Here is a 13,743-nt window from a genome sequence, read left to right as displayed (position 1 = left end):
TCCCCACGACCCCTGGCCCTGCCGCAGGGCTGCTCTTGCTGCTGCTGCTCACTCAGGCACCCACAAAACACTGGAGCTTCCTCCCACACTGAGCGAGCAGAAAAACTTTTGTGCTCTCTGATCTACAGCTCGTTGCTGGCAGCTTCCCCTTGAGGGCTTAATGTAGTTATTTCTACCCCTGATGCCTATAATTAAACGAACATTTCCTTATGGCACTGGAGAGGCCAAGGAAAAACTGTCTACAGGGAATTTTCATCCATCCTGATTTATACTCACTCATCTCGGGCTCGTTCACACAATGCTAACAAGGAATCTTGTAAACAGGCAGAAGGGAAAAAAATATCCTTAAATAGCCCACAAGCAGAAAATTACCTGGGGATAAAACAAGAAGGAAGAGATAAACTCCCTTCCTTCTCCCCCTGCTTTTAACCACATCATCTTCCTGCTTGCAAAAGCGAAGGGGCTCAGATACCCTGGAGCCTGGAGAGATGTTTCCACAGTGTCGGCAGATCTGCACTGCCCAGCAGTCTGATGAGGCACACATCCCCTTTCAGCCTATCCCACAGGTCTGCAGAGGCTTCTGATCCTGGGAAGCACTCCATCTCTCTCAGGTTTTAACTATTCCTGCCCTGCGGGACTGGAGGAGCAAGGCCAGAGTGCACTGAGTTATTCCAAACTGGAACAGATCCTAAAATGTTGAGCAAAGCTACTAACCAAAACAGGACTTCATTTACAAATTCCCAGCAGTTTGCATGTTCACTTCTGACCTTCCGTCTAGGTAAGGAGTCCAGGTGTCCAGAGATGCCTGGCAAACTGAGTCCAGTCCCCCTAGAGGTACCATAACCCACCAGGATTACCAGTTTCACTAGACTAGGAACTGAGCTGTCCCTCAGAACTGCCACTTGCCTCCCATACCTATGCTTCTCCCTACTAGGGCAACAGAGGATCACAGGAAAAGACAAGGACCCAAATCACCCATATCATCACGGGTTGGACAGCAATGCTAGAAAGTTTCCAGCAGTCTCAGCAGAACAAGAAGCACAGCCTCCCCTCAGCACAGCATTATTGGCTGTGGTCCTTTTGCATGCCAGGCTTTAAAACAAGGTCTGTGTCTGCAGAGCAAATGCAGCTTTCAAGGGATGGGGCGAATCCTTGTCAGCAGAATACAGCAGTTCCCCACCCACGCACCTTGCCCTCTGGCTGAATTTGGGTACACAGTTCTCTTCCTGAGATGCAGCTAAAGGACCCTTGCCAGCTGTGCCTGAGGTTTTCCCTAACGTGGACAACCTGCCTGGAGAAAGCCACAAAACTGGCTCCCCACTCAGCTCTGGAAAAGCTTATTGCTTCTGTGCCACTGAGTATTGGCACAAAACCCCAACAGGTTTCCTGATCCATTTTGCTCCTTAAACTCACTATTGTTTGCAAACCTAAAAGGCTTTATCCCTTCTCTTTAGGGAGCCCCAAACAACAGGGGTGATGCACTGTACATACAGCTCACGAATAGAGCAGCTCCAGAGATGACACACTTTCCCGTGAGCAGTTTTGGGAGATGGGGGTAGTAAGAGATGTGCCGGGGGCTGGATGTCACTGCTTTACAGCTCGGTTGTGCTGGAAGAAAGCGACTGGTTGGGAGATCAACCCTTCCCTCCCTGCCAGAATGACTCAAGACAAAGACTCCCCCACTCTTTAAATGTCCCTGTTGAAAACTCCTGTTCCACCCTAACCAGATTTTTGTACAAAAGGCATGCGGGTAGGGAGGCAGCAGACAATCTCAGCCTCACAGTCTTTGGGGGCATCCCTTTGTTGGTAAATTTCCCCAGACTATTTAAAAATAGAAGCACAGCATTCATAACTATTCCAAGTATAATTATTCTTGCACTTAATTGCCTTTCCCTGGCACCCTACCTCTCTTCCAAAATTCAAGAGGACGCTCTTGGGGAAACGCGGAGCAATTTGCGGTTCCCCCTTTCTTTGTGCCAGTTTCGCGGTAGTTAGCAGAGTCGCCACGACGCCAGACGAAGCCATCGATACAAGAGAAGGCGGTTCTGGGGCAGCGCGCCCCGTCCACCCTCTCCCGCACCGCCAGCCCTGCGGGCTATGGCGTGCGGGCTCCCCGCATGGACAGCACTGCGTGTACCGGCTCTGAGCAGAAGACCCCGGGGGAGCCCCCAGCCCCGCGGGGTAAAACCCATGTGCATTCAGCCCCCGTGCCAGGGGCCCGGAGGGCCCCCGTCAACCCTCAAGGGTTCTGGGGCAGCAGCCATCAACTCCAGAGGGCTCTGAAGCCCAGATGGGGGGCAGTGACACGAGGAGAGATCCGGAGTGGGGGACGGAGACCCGACACAGTTTCGGTACCCACCGCTGCTTTAAAGGCGGGGAGTGATGAGGACCGGTCTCCCGCAGAGGTTCCTGTGTGCCGGGGCACTGGACCCAAGGCAAGTGCAGTTCCCCGGGCCTGGGGGCGCAGACCCACCCCGTGCCGAGGGTCCCTATGCTCGTGGCGCTCCGGTGCCCACTGAGGGAACCGACACCCATCCGCTGCCCGGTACTGCCCAGCACCACCACGGGGGCTCCCGGAGGTCGGCCCGCTCCAGCCCATAGGGATGGCGGCGACCCCCACCCCACCAGCCTTCACTCACCGGCGGCCAGAAGCAGTAGCAGCAGGAACGCTGGGGCCCGGTGCAACGGCTGCATGGCGGCGGCAGCCGCTGCCCTGCCGCGCCGCCTCTTCACGGGGAGCGGGGCCGCCCCGCCGCCCGCCGGGCTCTGCCCCTCGCCGCCGCGCCCGCCCGCCGCCCGGCCCCGCACTGCATCCCGGCGCCCGGCGCCGCCTCCTCCCGCCGCTGCTGCCCGCCGCTCCGGGGGCGGGGGAAACGGCGGGAGGGGGGGTTCTCCTAAATGCCCGCCGGGTGCGCAGCCGGACCGGCCGGAGCACAGGCGGGGCGCAGCCGGTGATTACCCTTAATTTCTGGGGGCTGAGCTGCCGCCGCCCCTCGCCCGCTACTGCCCAACTCGGCTGCCCCCGGTTGCAGGGCCCCGGGCACGCACAACGAGTGCCGGCGGTGCGGCTGCATGCGCCGGCGGTGGGTGATCAGCCCCCGCGGCGGGAAGGCGAGAGCCGCCGAGCGCCTCTGGCGCGCCCCCCTCCGCAGGGTGAGATAGGGACAGGGGTAAAAGCCAGGGCGGGAAGGCAGGTCCCTGACTTCGGGGTCCTGACAGGAATGGTGCCCAGGCCAAAGACTGTTAATATCCATCTATCTTCTGACCTTTCTTCACCTGCCCATGGCACGCAGGACCACTGTGTCTACTTCAGCTACCTCTTGGAATACTGCCTGGAAAAACTTCTCCCCCAGGGGAACTTCATTTCCCCTCCTTTAAAAGTCATCTGGTCTAACCTCTCTACTCAAGCAGACAACCAATAGTCAGTTGCCCAGGACCATGACCAGATGGCTTTTAAGTATCTCCAAGGCTAGAGACCCCACAATCTCTCTGGACAACCTATGCCAATGCTCTGTTACTCTCACAGTAAAAAAAGTGTTTCCAAAGGTTCAGAGGGAACCTCCTGTGTTTCAGCTTGTGCCCATTGCCTCTGGTCCTGTCACCGAGCACCAGATGAGGCTGGCTCCATCCTCTTTGCACTCTCCCTTCATGTATTTACATTCATTGATAAGATCCTTTTAGTCTTCTCTCCAGGCTAAAAAAACATCCCGGTTCTCTCAATCTTCTCTTGTATGTGAGATCCTCCAGTCCTCTAATCATCTTTGTGGCCCATCATTGGACTTTCTCTGATATGTCCATGCATCTCATTTACTGGGGGACCCTGCACCAAACACAACACCTCAAGTGTGGCCCCACTAGCACTGAGTAGAGGGGAAGGATCACCTCCCTTAATCTGCTGGCAACAGCCCTCTAAATGCAGCCTAGGATACCACTGGCCTTCTTTGTGGCAAAGATGTGTGTAGCTCATGTTTCATTTGGTGTCTACCATAACCTTACCTTAATATTAGGGATGGACACTTGCTGCTCCTCTACTTCATCTGTGGTGGAGAGGTCTTCATGTTGTTTTGTCTCAGAGAAGACCCTGTCTACTTTCTTTCATCTTCTCTGATGCTGCACAGTCTGCTCATTTCCTCCTGTAACTCCTCCAATTGGTGGCACAGGTCATCCAAGAGTGCACAACTCCTGAGGACAGACCACCGGTTTCTGCTGGCACCACAAAGAAGTCCCAGGAACTTGCTGCAGCTTAGACCTTGGAGGGCTGCATCCTTGCATTATCTGAAGCTGGGACTGTGTTGGTGCCTCTGCCCTATGAGGGACAGCAGCTCCAAGACCTGCTGGGGAAACCATTCTGTAGTGTCTCACCACCATATCTGAGATGCACAGTGATACTAATACAACTGATGCCCTTTCCTTTGTGCCCTTCTGTGAAAACTACTGCATCTATGAAAACAAACAAACAAAACCAACAACAACCCCTCCCAGATTTTCTAGTGTGGCAGCTCTTGAGTTTGTCACTGTGGGAGCAGTTCTTGCTGAGTAGAACAGCACAGAAACATGCTGAATATGATGTTGAAAATCATTATTACAGCAGCAAGGCCACCTGCTCCAATTACATTCAATTTCAAATTAAACACATCTTTTGTGACCTCAGGGCACAACATTACAGTAAATTACTTGAGCAAGGTCTTTATCAGACAGGTGTCCAAGAAATAAGGCTCAACAGGTCCCGTAATAACACAGCACTTGAGAGGGGATGCCTGCCAGCTCCCTGCACTTCAGCCCTTCTCCAGCTCCCACTGAAGCCTTCCTGCTTCCCTCTTGCAGGCCTCCAGCATGTGCCACATCAGAAGAGCTGTGCAACTCCAAGTCTTGCCCCAGACAAATATCCAAGGGACCTGGGCAAGCCTCAAGCATCACAAGGCTGCAAACATGGTATTACTCCAAGCCAAAGGACCCCAAAACATCAGTCCCTTCCCATTAGGTGTTCAGCTCATGTTTTCAAGGCTTCCTCAAAAGGCAGCAGGTAGGAGCCTTTTCCTTTGGTTTCAAAACAGTTCTCTTTTGTCACACAACTCTAGGAGGGCAGGAGATGCTAAAAGCCAGCATTGCAAGCTCTGAGCGAGGAAACAGTTGCACTGTCATGGCCTTATCAAGTGTCTTCATGCTTGCAATGCTGGCATTGTGTGCTCAGTGCTCTAGGTCTCCAATACAGCACATTGCTGAGATGACAGGATGTAGCTCTGAAGCTGATCAAGAGTTTAAATTCAAGCAGTCTTATTTCTCAAACAAGTGATTGTTAAAAATATAAATATCCCAGAGTGCTGTTTGGTTTGTTTGGTTACTTTTTCGGTATGAATTTAATTCGGTTGTTGGTTGAAGAGTTAATCTCCTGAAAAAAACCCATTGATCATGATTTTGCCTGGCATGAACTTGATGGTTTTCAACAATTAAAGAAAGGTGTCATGTGCCAAAGGCCTCTGAACCTTCTTAGTGACCTAAACAGCCAGCTGAGGGTACCCACTATTATCGATACTGGCCTCTACAGCTCCTTCCAGGCCAGTGCTGGCACATGTCCCTCCTTTGTGCAATTGCCTGCCTCTTTTTGCCAGCTCTTTCTTTTCCATGCAGCAGCTACCCCAAGCACAACAAGGGCAGGTAACAGACTGGCTGCACCCAAAGCAGCAAGGCAGGCTTGGACCGAAGTACTTGCTTTTGGCTTCTTTTGAACCACATCCTTCCACTGCTTTGAAAGTCCTTTTTATCCCAGAATCAATGCAGCCCCCAGCCCCCACTGAGCAGGAAATGCAGCAGGAACTACCGAGCTGTCGCTTACCCATTAGATGAGATAAAAACACTTCAGTGTGCTCAGAATCTAGTCCAAGCATGGCATTTAATGAATGCTCTTGTCATTTTTCACTTTGTTACTGGTAATTTGGCTGTCTTAGCATGCAGGTGGCTTACTATAAGTGGGTAACTAAAAGCCTTTCAGATCTCCTGACCCTGCCACATCCAGCTCCCAAATCTTAGAAACTGAATCCCGTGTCTGAAGAAGCCTAATCACATCAAAGAAAGTGCAAAAACACTCTCATGTATTACATGGTCTTGAATCAAGAGGGAAGGAAACCATGCAGCCATGGCAGTGAGCACACTTTCTGTGAGGCATGTGGTGCTCCCTGGATTTATTTTGATGTTATGCATCAATCTGAGACTGACTAACAAAGTGGGGGATATGAAAAGAGAAGCTACATTTTAGGCAAGACAATTAAATAAAATTAGTGGCAACATCGATCAGGCAGGTCAGGGCTGCCAACAGAGGGGAAAACAGCCAGCAGAGATGGGCAACACCAGTTCTCTTCAGAAACAGCACGAAACAAACATAGCACAGCCCTTGTGTCTTCATTTTACACTCCCTGGAACAGGTATGGCTGGCTTGGCTCCCTTCTGAGGGATTGACAGATTTATAGTCAAAGGCTTGGCATTTCTCAATTGATCTTCCCCAACTTCCCTACCTGGTGTGTATTCTCCAGGGATGCTCAGAGCACTGGTAAAAGGGGCTTTACAATTGCACTAAATGTTTTTTTTATAGCCGCTTCGAAGCTGTTCTGAAATTTTTCTCAGTATTACTATTATCTGTGCTTCTCTGTTCTTCCCCAGAATTGTTCAATTTCACAGTTAGGTCTGTTAGGCAGAATCAGAAAGCAATCGTGCATTTTAGGCTGGCCAAGCTGAAAATCCTTCTGCCGTCTGCCCCTGTAAGTTACCATAACAGCTTTTGCCTTCAGGAAATTCAGCCAGCTTTCTGATTTCAAGGGCCACATTTTGTTCCAAGATCCTTGCAAACAAATACTGCTGAGGTAGAGGAATGAGGTGATAGCTAAGGGAAAGAATTTGGTGCCTAGGACTTAATTAAAAATAACCACAATGTCTAATCTCAATAGAAATGTAACTTATTTTGAAACTCTAGTTAGGGAAAAAAAAAAAAAAAAAAAGGGAATACCTTAACCTGAAATATGCTGATGAGGTGTTTTATTTCTCTAAATACAGCAAACCTGAATTCACCTACAAAGATGAAGCTGGTCTATTGCCCTTGCTCAGCACAGCAGAAAGTAAACAATAAGCAAAACAAACAGGCAGTCAGATGTTAAGTTTTTGCAGTGCTGGAAAATGCAAGATGTCACTGGAACCCTTCTTCCTTTGCATGCTGACAACTGTCCAGAAAACAGAAGGTGATCTCTGCCCATTCTTAGATCAAAAAAAAAGGGAAAAAAAAAAAGCCTGCTCTCAGACTCTGTCCCATCACCTCGATGGCTGGCTCTTGGGGACTGAGATTGGGTGACACAGCAGGCTTGTGGCACACCATGCCATTGAACTCCATCTTCTGTGAAGTAATGGAGCCTTTTGATGTCTCATCCCCTCATAAGAGGAAAGCTTGAGAATTCCCTTGCTCAGCCCCTCCTTCCTTAGGCACAAGGAAAGATTTAACCTCTCCCATGTCTCAGCATATGTGAATTTACTTCAGAGCCTCCAACAAGCTTTGTATAAGCTTATTTGCTGACTTAGCCTTTTTAATGCTGGCACATGGTGAAACATTTTGACTGTACCAAGCAGGACTGGGTACCCACTCAACTCTTGTGTAGCCCAGGCACACAGCCATTCTCTGGGCAAAGTGCAGTTTCTCCTCTCATCCAAAATCCTACTGGGGAAGATATAAAATAAACACTTCAGGAGCAGTGACCTGGAGTAATTCATGCCTTCCAGGATATGCTGTAATCAGAAGGGAACAGAATCTGCTCTATTTTAGAGCCCAGGACCAAGATTTTCTGTATCACTTTGAGCCTTCCCTCATCCCTCTGCATCATCTTGCTCACCTTAGAGGAGGGCATGCTGCTTACCTGGGGCACAGTGCTGTTCCCAGCTCTGCCTGTTTCCCATCCCCTGCTGTCAGGTGCAGTGGAAGAGCAAGCACCAGTCATGATTTACTTTTCCAGTCTTCACATGACCCTGCTGCCCTACATCCCTGAAGATTTACATTTCTCTCCTCACTAAAGTGGAGTTGATTGCTGCATTAGTAGCCATGTCACTCTTTTGCAGGAGGGTCTGACAGCAAACCTCAGTGGACTCTTAGAGGGCAGAGGAAAACAAAGCTATGTTGAATTTGATTAAGGAGCCAGAATAACCTTTAACAGAGCCACCCGGGGCAAGGAAGCAGACAGCTCTCAGGTTGAAAGACCATGCAGGTTTCCTCACAGCCCAGAGGGCAGGGCTCCTCTCACTCCAGAGCAATAGCAACCCAGACACATTGCTTTGTTGGAGCTAGCATGCAAAGGGATGTTCACAGCCTTCCACTTGCGTGAGGAGAGACTGCTGAACTTCCAGCCAGGAAGGAGAAAGGACTACATCTCTCGTGGATTGTTCGTATCATTTAAGATGGGCTTCTGTTTAGCAGAGCTTGGAGAACTGCTCAGATACTAAGCAGAGACCAAGTGCCCTTCTGGAAGGAATGGAAAAATCTTCAGAAATGCAGAAAAGTAAGATGTCATGAGGACAGGCAAACCTCAGACCTTCTGAAGCTCTTTACTGGGGCAGTAGGATAAGCAGGCTAAAGCCAAGCAGAGGCAAGAGGTTGGTGGCAAGGTGCAGGAGATTTGGTCTTAGCTCTGCCTAATTTAGAGGTATGACCTAAGCCAAGTAAGTGGCTACCAAGCCCTTGATGGGGAGGGTTCGAGGAGCACACATCAGAGAGCTGAGAGTACAATAACAGCCAGCAGGACAGAGTCCTCCCAGTACCCAAGGCAGATGAACAAAGCAGCTCGAGATGGCAGCCAGATTCCGCCTGAAGTCCAGCTGCTCAGAGAAGCTCATGGTGATGAAGCCAGTCCAACATCGAACCAGGAAGTCAGAACCAAGGTCTACTGAGAGTAGCCACCGTCAAACAACACCTACTGATCACTTTGCAGCACCAAACCAGTAGAAAACCAAGGTCAGGTCAAGACAGCAGTCCATAAATCACAGCCCAAAGCAAGAGGGGCTGTGACCAAGTACAGTGAGCCAGAATCTACTACCCCCACCTCATAGCTCAGGCAAGCATTAAGAGGCTTGCTGAGCTGAGCTTAAAGAGAGCACCTGGACAATGGGTGAGGGTGAAGGCCTCAGGAGAGCCTGGTTAGGGCAAATAAGGCCTATTGCTACCTTCAGGACCTGACAATTCAAGCGTCTCTGCTTGCACAGCGACTTGAGGAATGGGAAGGGAGTTTGAGCAAAGTGTCTTCACTGGGAAGAGCCTTGAAGTGGTTTATACCTTTCCTTGCTAAACTGAAAAGCCTAATGCTATCTTCAGAGAAAGTGCTGGCTCTTCAATAGCTGACCAAGCTGGGATGTGGATATCTTCAGAGTAGAGGGAGCAGCCTGGATTGAGGAGGGCTGGTGTCTGCTCAGAAGAGTCTCAGAAGAGACTGGTGTCTCAGAAGAGCCATCCACTGGCTCAAAGGTACTACTGGCATTGCTACACGTTTCCATATGGATTGAAGTTCACTGGCATCTTTTACACAGGACAGGTACTTTCAGATCTCCCTGAGCACTAGATAACCCAGAGAAAAAACCTGACATCTCCACACAGCTTCATCCTGACCCTTAGAGGGAAGTGACCTGCAAGATGAGCAGAAAGGAGCACAAACCCCTTCCAAGGAGCTTTTGCTCTAAAGATGCAGTGCTCAGCAGCCATTCAAAGCTCCTCCCAGACATCTAGTTGTGGCTGAGGAGCATGCTGGATGGCTGGAATTGTTGGCAGGCCAGTGTGCCATGATAATGGAGACATTAAATCAGTCATGGCAGCTAGAACTGCATAATAGATGCAAAATACAGAAGCCTGATCCAATTTTGGCTCTGCCCTGTTCAGTGGAAAAGTATTTTAGGAGATGGAAAAATACTAGGAAGTTCAAAGTGCATCCTCCCTGCAGCATTGCATGAGGAGTAGCTGTCTGCAGGGACTTGCTTGTATCTGTAGATCCACTTCTTCTGTAAACATATTCCTATACTGTCCTCCCAGCAATCATATACTCAGCAATCATATGCTGGAATTCAGGTGTTCAGGTCAGTTGAGGTCAACAAGGACACAGCCATAAGCACCTGAAATGGCCCTCCTGGCTGAACCAGAGCTGGCTGGCCTCCTGTTATCTATGAAGAAGACACAATCCAACATGCCTGCTACAGCTTGAGCACAGGTACACCAGGAAAGCTCTTGCTAACCAGTTTCCCTGTGGCTTTTCAGTAAATACACAGGAGATGGACAGAGCAGGTTCCAGACAAGGTCTGGCATGTGCTCATTTTTCCAAGTGGCTTTGGCATCAGTGGAAAAAACCCCAACAAAATCACTGGAGGTAGAACTTCCCCTACTTGCCATTTGAGAAGCAGACTCAGAAACAGCCACTAACACACTGGATACAACCCAGGACTTGCAGATGGAGTGTCTTGGTTTACGATGACAATAAAGGCAGAAGCTATCAAGACCCTAAACCCTGTCAGTAGAGAGGAAGGAACTTGCAAGGGGAGGGGGCTTGTCACTCCCCTGATCCTAGATCACACCCTCACCTGTTAGCTGGCTAACTGCTCACCTAGCCCAAGCAGCCTGTTGTTTGTGGTGTACAGGTATGCCCTGTGCTGGGCTAGGGTCAAACAGCATCTAATGAGAGGCAGAGAGCCACAGTATTCCCCAGGAGTGTGCACACAGCATGTTCAAATTGAAGCGGGTCAGGATCTGGACCATCATTCCCATTACAAATCAAGATGCTCTTCCAAGCCAGTCTCATACAGCATTTGCCAACAAGCTCCACAATCCCAAAGTGGGAATGACCACTGGAAGGGACACTGCTTGGCTTCACAAAGACCTCTCTGTTTTTCAAGGAGCATCTTCATCATCTTCCATCTGAGCTCACACACAGCTTGTTTTGGACAAACCTCACCTCCCAAGACTCTTGCTTTTCCCCCAGCTTTTTGGAGGCACTAAGCAATGTTTGAAGCACAGCAGCGAGAAGCCAAATGCTCAAGCTTGGCTAAACTCAAGGTTGTCAGGGGAGCAACTCCTTATTCCATGAGTGTGGCTTGGCCTGCCAATCTCCAGAGCCCTGCAGTAAAACCCCTGCTACATTTGGCTGGAACATGCCCCCTGGCAAGGCAGTCCCTGTTTGAAGCAGCATCTGTTTTCACCCTTCTGCACCCCTGTCCAGACAAGACACCTGATGCTGTCAACAGCCAACGCTTGCTGCAGGGAACCTGAAAAGCTCAGTGGCCGTGAGAGGAGGAACATGCCTTCAGACTGGCATTAGCACTCCATGGAGCGCCTGATGCCAACATTAGCAAGGGCGCAGCTGCAAGAATTCATTGCTCTGCTGGATGCTGGCAACACAAGAAGGTGGGAGGGCACAACTGCCTTTGCAGTGAGGTTTCAGGAGGAGGCAGAGAAAGCAAAGTGTCAAACAAGTGACTCCAATGGCATTTCTCCGTTATCACTGCTCACGCTGTGTGCCAAGTGTGGTGGGACCAGAGCACAAGAGGCAGGAGTAAGTTGTAAGACAAAACTGAAGGGTGACTGTCAACAACCCTGTCCAGCACCAGGGCAAGCAGCTGGGAAAATCAGGTTCATTCCTGTCTCTCTTCTCATTGTTTGTGGTGGCATGTTTGGCTATGTATTTACATGTGTGGCTCACCACAGGCACAGCAGAGGCTTCACAAGGCTGCCAAGTGTTTAGGAAGCAGTTTTTATGTCGCCAGAGTGACACAAAACTTCTTTCTCTTCCCACACCCAACATTAAAACCCACAACACCCAAGTTCAGTTTGCTTGACAAGCCTGTTCCATCCCTCACTACTGCTGGTTTTGCCGTCTCAGGGCCGGCATTTTCCCCTGCAAGGTGTGTGACTTAACATAGAGCTGGCCACAGCTTGCAAGTGCTGGCAGCTGTTCTCCCCAGGGATGGCCTCTGCCCATGACCTCTGGCATGAGGCGGTGAGGCGTGAAGAGTTCTGTGCCCAGCTCTGACAAACCACGTGCTGGGCCTCCCCATGTGGCTCCAGGCACACAGCTCTGCCATCCCCAGCACACACCTGACCCAGCCACGCATTCAGGGGGCAAAGGACTAGCTCAGGCAGGGAAAAGTATGCCAGGGAAGTGTCTCTGTGCACTGCCCGTGGAAAGCCTTGGTAGACAGAGGCTCAGTGGGAAGGGTGCAAAGAGCCAAAACAGTTAAACAAATACACAGGAGGGAGCTGGCAGACAGAAAAGGCAACATGCGGAGTCAGTTTCAGGCTGAGAGTCATGTGCTAAGCCCCCAGCAGGGTTCAAGCACTGCTAGCTCCCGAGAAACAACCCGGCTGAGAAGACACACACGCACACACATCACCATGACAAACCCCACCGTGTCAACAGCCAGGGACATGTCTGCTTGGCCAGCACAGAACCCCAGCAGCCAGCTCACAAATTCTCTCAAGCACAAGCAGCAGGAAGCTGGAGATGCCTTATGATGCCCCAAGCCTGGCCAGGCAAAGCACATTCACTACAGAGCTCAGGTGCATCTTAGAGTTTACTGCTTCTCCCAGACTGGAATCCAAGTGACAGCTAAGACATGAGAATGAGCTGTCTAACCCGAGAGTGGGAAAGGAAGATGGGTGATACAGTGATGTTAGACTCTCCAGTTGACACTAACATTTACAGAAGAGTCCAGCACAGGAATCAGTGCTTCAGTAAGCAAGCAAGACATGGAAGGAGCCACTGCAGGCAAGCCCTGGGTGGGAAAGGCACTGTTAATGACAGTGTCCTGTGGACAACTGTGTCCTCTTATCTATCCATGGTGAAGATGTGCAATAGCTGAGAGACCAGCACTGGCAGTTCCTATTAGAAGAGCAATCATGGGATGTGCTTCTACCCAAACCCAACCCCACAAACTGCTGAGCTGCTGGTCCAGCATCCAGTTTGCTCACTTTTCCTTCCCCTCTGTGGTTGTAGGAATTCCCAAAGAGGAGGAAACACATAAGTATTTAAAGACACATGTATTAAAAATGCACACAGTAAGAAAATTGCTTGTCAACACTGAGCCTGTCCTGTCCTCCCGGAACACCTTCAGCTCAGGGCTTCTCCACTGCTGCTCCCAAAAACAGCACTGTGGGTACTTCACCCCAACAAACGGATGCGAGAGATGTTGTTCAGTTCAGGTGCCAGCACTTCAATCCCACCATAAATTCGCATCTGCCAGTTGCACAAAGAACACCCAGTAAGGCAAGGGCAGCCCCTTCCCTGAGGCTTCTGAATACTCCCCAGCACGTACTGAAGGAGCTTAAAATGCCCGCAGAGATCACCACTAATATTAGAAACAGTTATGTTTTAGTTCAGTTCTCACCTTCCTCTGCCCTACCCCTTTACAAAACAAACACAAGGTCAATCCATGTGGGAACCTGGGGAAATGTGAGGTGTTTGACACAGAGGCCTGGAGCTGAGAGGCTGGATGGTTCATAGAGAGTTGAAAGCAGGCTCAATTATCACCCAGCAGGCTGCACAGTCATCAGAGATGGGAAAAGAGAATCCCTGAGGGTGTTTGCAATCCAAGGGGCGTGGAGAAGGCAGACAAACACTTTTCGAATGCTCCCACTACTTGGTCCCTCCTGCAGATGAGCCCATAACAACTAGCAACAAACAAACAGCAAAAAGACCATCTATGTGGCCAGCAATTCTCTCCCTGCTGTGCTTAGCTACAAGG

Source organism: Indicator indicator, chromosome 15 (genome assembly GCF_027791375.1).
Source record: "Indicator indicator isolate 239-I01 chromosome 15, UM_Iind_1.1, whole genome shotgun sequence".
NCBI lineage: Eukaryota > Metazoa > Chordata > Aves > Piciformes > Indicatoridae > Indicator > Indicator indicator.
Note: the sequence above shows the minus strand (reverse complement) of the source record.